The sequence below is a fragment of the Nomia melanderi genome, chromosome 7, assembly GCF_051020985.1.
Source record: "Nomia melanderi isolate GNS246 chromosome 7, iyNomMela1, whole genome shotgun sequence".
Lineage (NCBI taxonomy): Eukaryota > Metazoa > Arthropoda > Insecta > Hymenoptera > Halictidae > Nomia > Nomia melanderi.
In genome coordinates this window covers 298371-304370 of record NC_135005.1, presented here as the reverse complement: position 1 = coordinate 304370, position 6000 = coordinate 298371, and positions in this window count along the sequence as shown.

Below are 6000 nucleotides of genomic sequence, written 5' to 3'. Positions count from 1 at the left end.
CGGGGACTACCCGCGGGAATGGAAGGAGGCCCGACTGACCCTCATAGGTAAGCCTGGGAGACTTGCCGGGATGCCCTCGGCATATAGGCCGATTTGCTTGCTCGACGAGGTGGGAAAGCTATTCGAAAGAATAGTAAATTTCCGCCTCGTCGACCACCTGTCCCTTCGTGCGCCGGGACTGGATGGGGCCCAGTTCGGGTTCCGGAGGGGCCGTGGCACGCTCGATGCTATCGGTGGTGTGCGCTCCTTTTCCGAGAGCTGGACCGGCCGGGGGGGGGGCGTGGTGCTGGCAGTGTCGATCGACATCGACAACGCCTTCAACACGCTTCCCTGGTGTAAGATACAGAAGGGACTAGAGTTTCTCCGCGTTCCCCTGTATCTGAGGAAGGTCATCTCGGCGTATCTCCGGGATAGGTGGATATTATTCACGGATAGGAACGGCAGGTCTCACAGGAGATCAATTGACCGCGGGGTGCCCCAGGGATTCGTCCTGGGGCCCACTTTATGGAACATCGCGTACGATGTAGTATTGAGGGATCCCCTCCCGCCGAACACGGAGGTCGTCTGTTACGCAGACGACACGCTTCTGTTAGTCGGCGGGACGGGATTTGCGGCGGTCAGCCGGGCCGCGGAAGTGGCGGCGTCGACGTTGTTGCGCTCTATCCGCGGGTTGGGCCTGCGGATTTCGCTCACTAAGACGGAGGCAATGTGGATGTACCATCGGTCCCGTCTGGATGGCCCGCCGCCTGACTCGCGGATAATGGTGGGAGGGGCTCCGGTCCGGGTCGGGAACCAGATGAAATATCTGGGACTCGTCCTGGACAGCCACTGGCGGTTCGGGCCCCATTTTGCTCGGTTGTTCCCCCGGGCTTGGGGGGTGACTTGCGCCAAGGCGCGGTTGCTCTCCAATCTTGGGGGTGCGGCTGGGCGAGTGCGGCGGCTGTACGCGGGGGTGGTGCGAAGTATCGTCCTGTACGGCGAGCCCATCTTCGCCGGCGACCTGTTGGCGGACAAGTCTACCCAGCTCCTTCTGGGCAGGTTGCACAGGCTGTCCGCCATCAGGATCGTAAGGGGATACCGCACCCTCTCGGGTACAGTGGCGGCGGTCCTGGCGGGGTTCCCTCCCTTTGACCTTCAGGCCATCGCCCTGCGAAATATTTATCTCCGGACGAAGTCTGAGGCCGGGGGCGGGGGTACCGCCGGGGAATAGGACCCGGACACCCTGAGGTCCGTATGGAACCCCAGGGACCAGGTCTGGCGGCGTGTGTGGGAGCGCTGGCGACTCCGTCTTTTAGACGAGGAGTTGGCGTCCCACCGCGTCGTTGGGGCTGTCTTGCTGAGCTGGGAGGCTTGGCGGGACAGCGGTGGAGTGCCGCTCACCTTCCGCGTGACACAGGTGCTGTCCGGGCACGGCTGCTTCGGAGAGTACCTGTGCCGCATTAAGTGGAAGCGTGATGCCCGATGCCGGCACTGCGACGGGGACCAGGACACGGCGCAGCACACGCTGAAATTTTGTCCAGCGTGGGCATCCGAGCGCCGGGTCCTGGTCCGCGCCATGGGGGGGGACCTCTCTCCAGCGGCGCTCATTAGGAGGGCCCTGTTGGAGGGGGCTCAAAAACGGGGAGCCGTCGTCTCCTTCTGCGAGCACATGATGCTGCAGAAGGAGGCGGCGGAGAGGGTTAGGGAGCGGAACTCCCATCCCTCTCGAATGGGTGGGGGGCGGGGTCGGCGGCGTCGCCGGGCGAGAAATCCGGGGTTCCGGAACCCACGGAACCGGTGTGCCAGAGGGCCCAAGTCGTCTCTAGTCGGGGCTAGAGGCGACTCTTGCACTGGTCCTGGAGCGGGAAGGACGCAGTCGGAGTGTTCACGTTGCGTCCCGTGATCCGCGAGGGTCTTGATCGCGTTTTTGTGCATGAAGTCTTGCCATGCTGTCAGTGTTGCGAAATACTAGCGTATCGTGTTGGCATATACTGTGCCGAGGGGTGTCACTGAGGGTAAATGTTTTATTCCGGTGCACCCCCTGTTATGGCCGAGGCTGGAACACCCCTGGAGCTTTAGTGAGTAAAAATCTCACACTACCCCTCGCCAGCCCCACTGGAATGGGGTGCCTGATGCAGGTTATCCAGGGTGAAAAAAAAGGCTCGGCTCCCGAGGCGGTGTGCCGCGGATCTCCCCATGTCCGAGCAGACCAGACATTTCGGGGAAGACCCGCAGGCACTAGCCTTGCAGGGGCCGGGCCTGCAGTGGCTTCACCGTCGCCCGGGTCCACCCAACGGTTGTAGCGTCAGCTATGGCCAGTTTTCTGGCCACAGCCATCGGCCATCGGACCCACAGGGTGCCCAAACCCGAGGGTGAAGACTGGATCTCTTCAGTCTGAACCTCCTCGGGCCGGCACCCTCCAACAGTCGCAACGGCGGTCGCCACTTCTGAGGGGGTGGTCCCGTCCACCAAGCCGCGGACTCGCAATTCCGCCTTCTTGGATGGACGGACCATCTTCACCCCCGTCCCCTCCAAAGCCTCCGCAATCTTCGTGGCGAGCTGGTCGGCTTTCGCCACCTCGTCCTTGCCAGGGACTTCTAATATTAGAGCCCCGTTACGGCCCTCCTCAGACGCAAAGAGACGATGCCCACCTCGGCCAAGCTTATCTTGGCTTTAGCAGTGGACATCACCTCCGCGTAAGTTAGCTTCCTCCCCGCCAGTACCGTGACGGTTATGGCCGCGGTGCGTGGGGGCCTCACCGGGAGGACCTTCTCGGGGACCATCCTTGCCCCGACCCCGGCCTTGGCCTTGGCAGTGAATTTCTCCATTGCCTTGGTCTGGGGCGGCATTCCCTTCTTGGCGGCGGGAGGAGTGGAGGTGGAGGCAGCCGCCTCCTTCCTCCTTTGCCTACTACCCACCACCTTCGCCCACTCTATCGGAGCGGACTTTTCTGGAGCTCGCCACTTTCGTGGAGACCTTCTTCGCGGCTTTCCCGTCGCTCTCCCCGACTACCGGTGTCGCCACCGGTCGAAAGGAGGGGCCAGTAACTCCAGCCCCTGAGCCCCCGGTGGGCTTGAGCTCCCTCTTGAACACTTTCAGCTTCGCGTCCATGAGGGAGCTCCATCGCTGGAGCAAACCTTGCGGCCACCTCTCTCCTGATGTCGGCCAGCTCCCCTCGGAGGAGATCATTCTCCTCCTGGTGTTTCCCGGCCGAGGCCAAGGAGGAGCACGCCGCCAGCTCCTCTATGGCCTTCCTCGTGTTGAGGGCGGCAATCCTCAACGCCTGCACCAAGTTGCCCTTGAGGCCCTTGGATACGGACGCCACCCTCTCCACCTCCGTCTGGAAGTCCATGACGGAGGCGGCAACGTTCGCCGTCGGCCTCTTCCTATACTCCCTTGCCAGATCTACCTCATCTGGCAAGGGGTTGGAATGTCTGCCGGGCTTTCGTGCCGGGGTGCTGAGGTCTAGAATGGCCTCAACCTCCAGCACCTCCGCCTCAGCCCGGCATGCCTCCACGAATTGCAGCTTGGCCGCCGCCAAACCGACGTATTCGCCGGTTGTCGGCGGTCGGCCGCGCCTCTTCGCCATTCCGGCCGACTGCGTCGACATCGACGAGAAGGTGGAGCTATCGGACGTAGCTCCGTCGTCCTCCTCGCTGATTCGGCCGGAAGCGGAGGCATGCCGTCTTCTGCTCCGGGCGAGCCGGATCGGAGGTTGTCCGGCTCGCCCCCTCCTGCCATCCTTATTGGGGACCGTTCACGGTCTCCGACGGCCCGGTTGGATCCTGATATGGATCTCGAACTGACGTCCTCCAACCTACTTAGAACGACACTGAGTAAATCAGCGCCGCCTTGCATCACCTCGTTACCCCCCACCCCGTTTTTTATTTTTAAGGAATCCATGTATATCCCACGAGTGTCGTCGAAAAGACGGTCACTCCGGGCAGAACCGCCATATCCAGGGAAGGCTTATACGCCCAGGGGGTCGCCAGGTACCCTGGGGTTGGCGCTAGCGACTGATGCATCCATCAGCTATGCCTGGTGCTTACTCCAGGCACGTCCTCCTCACCGCGTTCCACAGCTTGGGGCTAGGGATTTTTTACAGAGGTTGTTCTTCTCACGGGCCCGCCGATTAAGGCAAGCCCCCCGGCCCACTGCCGCGCGTACCACCGGCGTGGATGGCTGTTACACCATCCACCACCGGTGGGTCGTTGCAACGACAGCCGATTACGGTATAAGATGCTCGGGCAATTCAGGCGCGCAAGCCCGTACCGGACCGCCACGCAGCCTGGCCCCTGGAGACCTCTCGTTTGCTACTCGCTCTTTCGTCCCCCGTACCGGCGGGTGCCGGTGGAGTCACAGAGAGCCCCACGTGAAGGTGAGGTGAGTGGTCTTGACCACACGAGGCCCACCGACTTTGCCGAAATTCCCAGCCCAGTCCGATGCCGAGGCATCGTCTGGTATAAGGGGACATCAGCGCTATCGTGGTTTTTGACCCGACACGGGGGTTTGTCAAAGAGGCATGGGGACCTCAATGAACTGCCCCGCTATCGGGAAAGCGTACGTCCAGTCTCGTGCTCTCCAAAAAATGCGAGACCCTATGTTAGGGATGAACAGTTCATCTTAATTCCCCCAGATAAGAAACATAATGTAAACATAATTCATCTTTCTAAGATGTTAATGTTCATATTTTTTTTAAATAAAATTAAAATATACAATAATAATAAAATCGAACCTAAAAATTCGGTACAAATTGAAAATATATTAAAAGAAAACCACGATAGTAAACTTTCAAGACATCGGGGATTCAATAAAACATATTTAAAAATAAAAGAGCGCTATTATTGGGATTCAGTGAAAAAAAATATTAAAAGTTATATCAAATCTTGCCCGTCTTGCCAGATAAATAAAACTAATTTCAAATCTACGAAACAGCCAATGGAAATTACTACTGCTTCCGAGCAACCATTTGAAAGATTCGCTTTAGACATAGTTGGTCCTTTACCTTTGACCGAATCCGGTAATAAATTCATTTTAACCATGCAAGATGATATAACAAAATTCAGTTTCGCAGAACCAATACCTAACCATGAATCATTAACAATTGCGGAAACCCTGACAAAAATTATTACGTATTTCGGTATTCCTAAATCTATATTATCAGATCAACGTTCAGATTTCGTGTCACAATTAATTAAGAATTTGACTAAATTATTTAAAACAAAACATTTATCTACAACGCCATATCACCCGCAGACGAACGGCGCACTCGAACGATCTCATTTAACGTTGAAGGACTATCTCAAACATTATATAAAATCCGATCAAACGGATTGGGACGAATATATACCCTTCGCGATGTTTAGTTATAACACTTCAAATCATAAGTCTACCAATTTTACACTCTATGAACTCTTATTCGATCATCGAGCATATCTGCCGTCATCAGTTACTCAAGAACCAAGCTTTCGTTATTCCTACGATGATTATATTAGATCTTTGCAGAACAAATTAAATACATCACTTAAGATAGCTAGAGAAAATATAATCAATTCAAAAACTAGAAGTAAAAAATACTATGATAAAAGGATTAATTCAAAGGAATTCAAAATTAATGATCTAGTGTGCATTTATAATAAACAAACAAGAACAAATTTATCCAAAAAGCTATCCCCAAATTTCAAGGGGCCGTATAAAATAACAAGAATATTTCCTAACAAAATAGTCGAAATTCAAGTAGGAAAACAAAAGAAACGGTATCTCACTAATTTGATAAAATCCTTTGTTTCAGATGCGTCTGATTAATATCATAATTCATCTCCTACCAATATTCTATATCACGTCCACTTATGTAAAAACTTATAACCAGTCAGTGGTATATTCTACAGCAACTTAGGCGAAGTAAAAATCACTAATTCTAAATTAACGTTACTCAGTTATATCAATTCTACTCAGCTTAATCAGGCATTCAAGAAGGCGAATCATTTTTTACAGTCAAAGGAACTCTGAGCAGTAGCATCA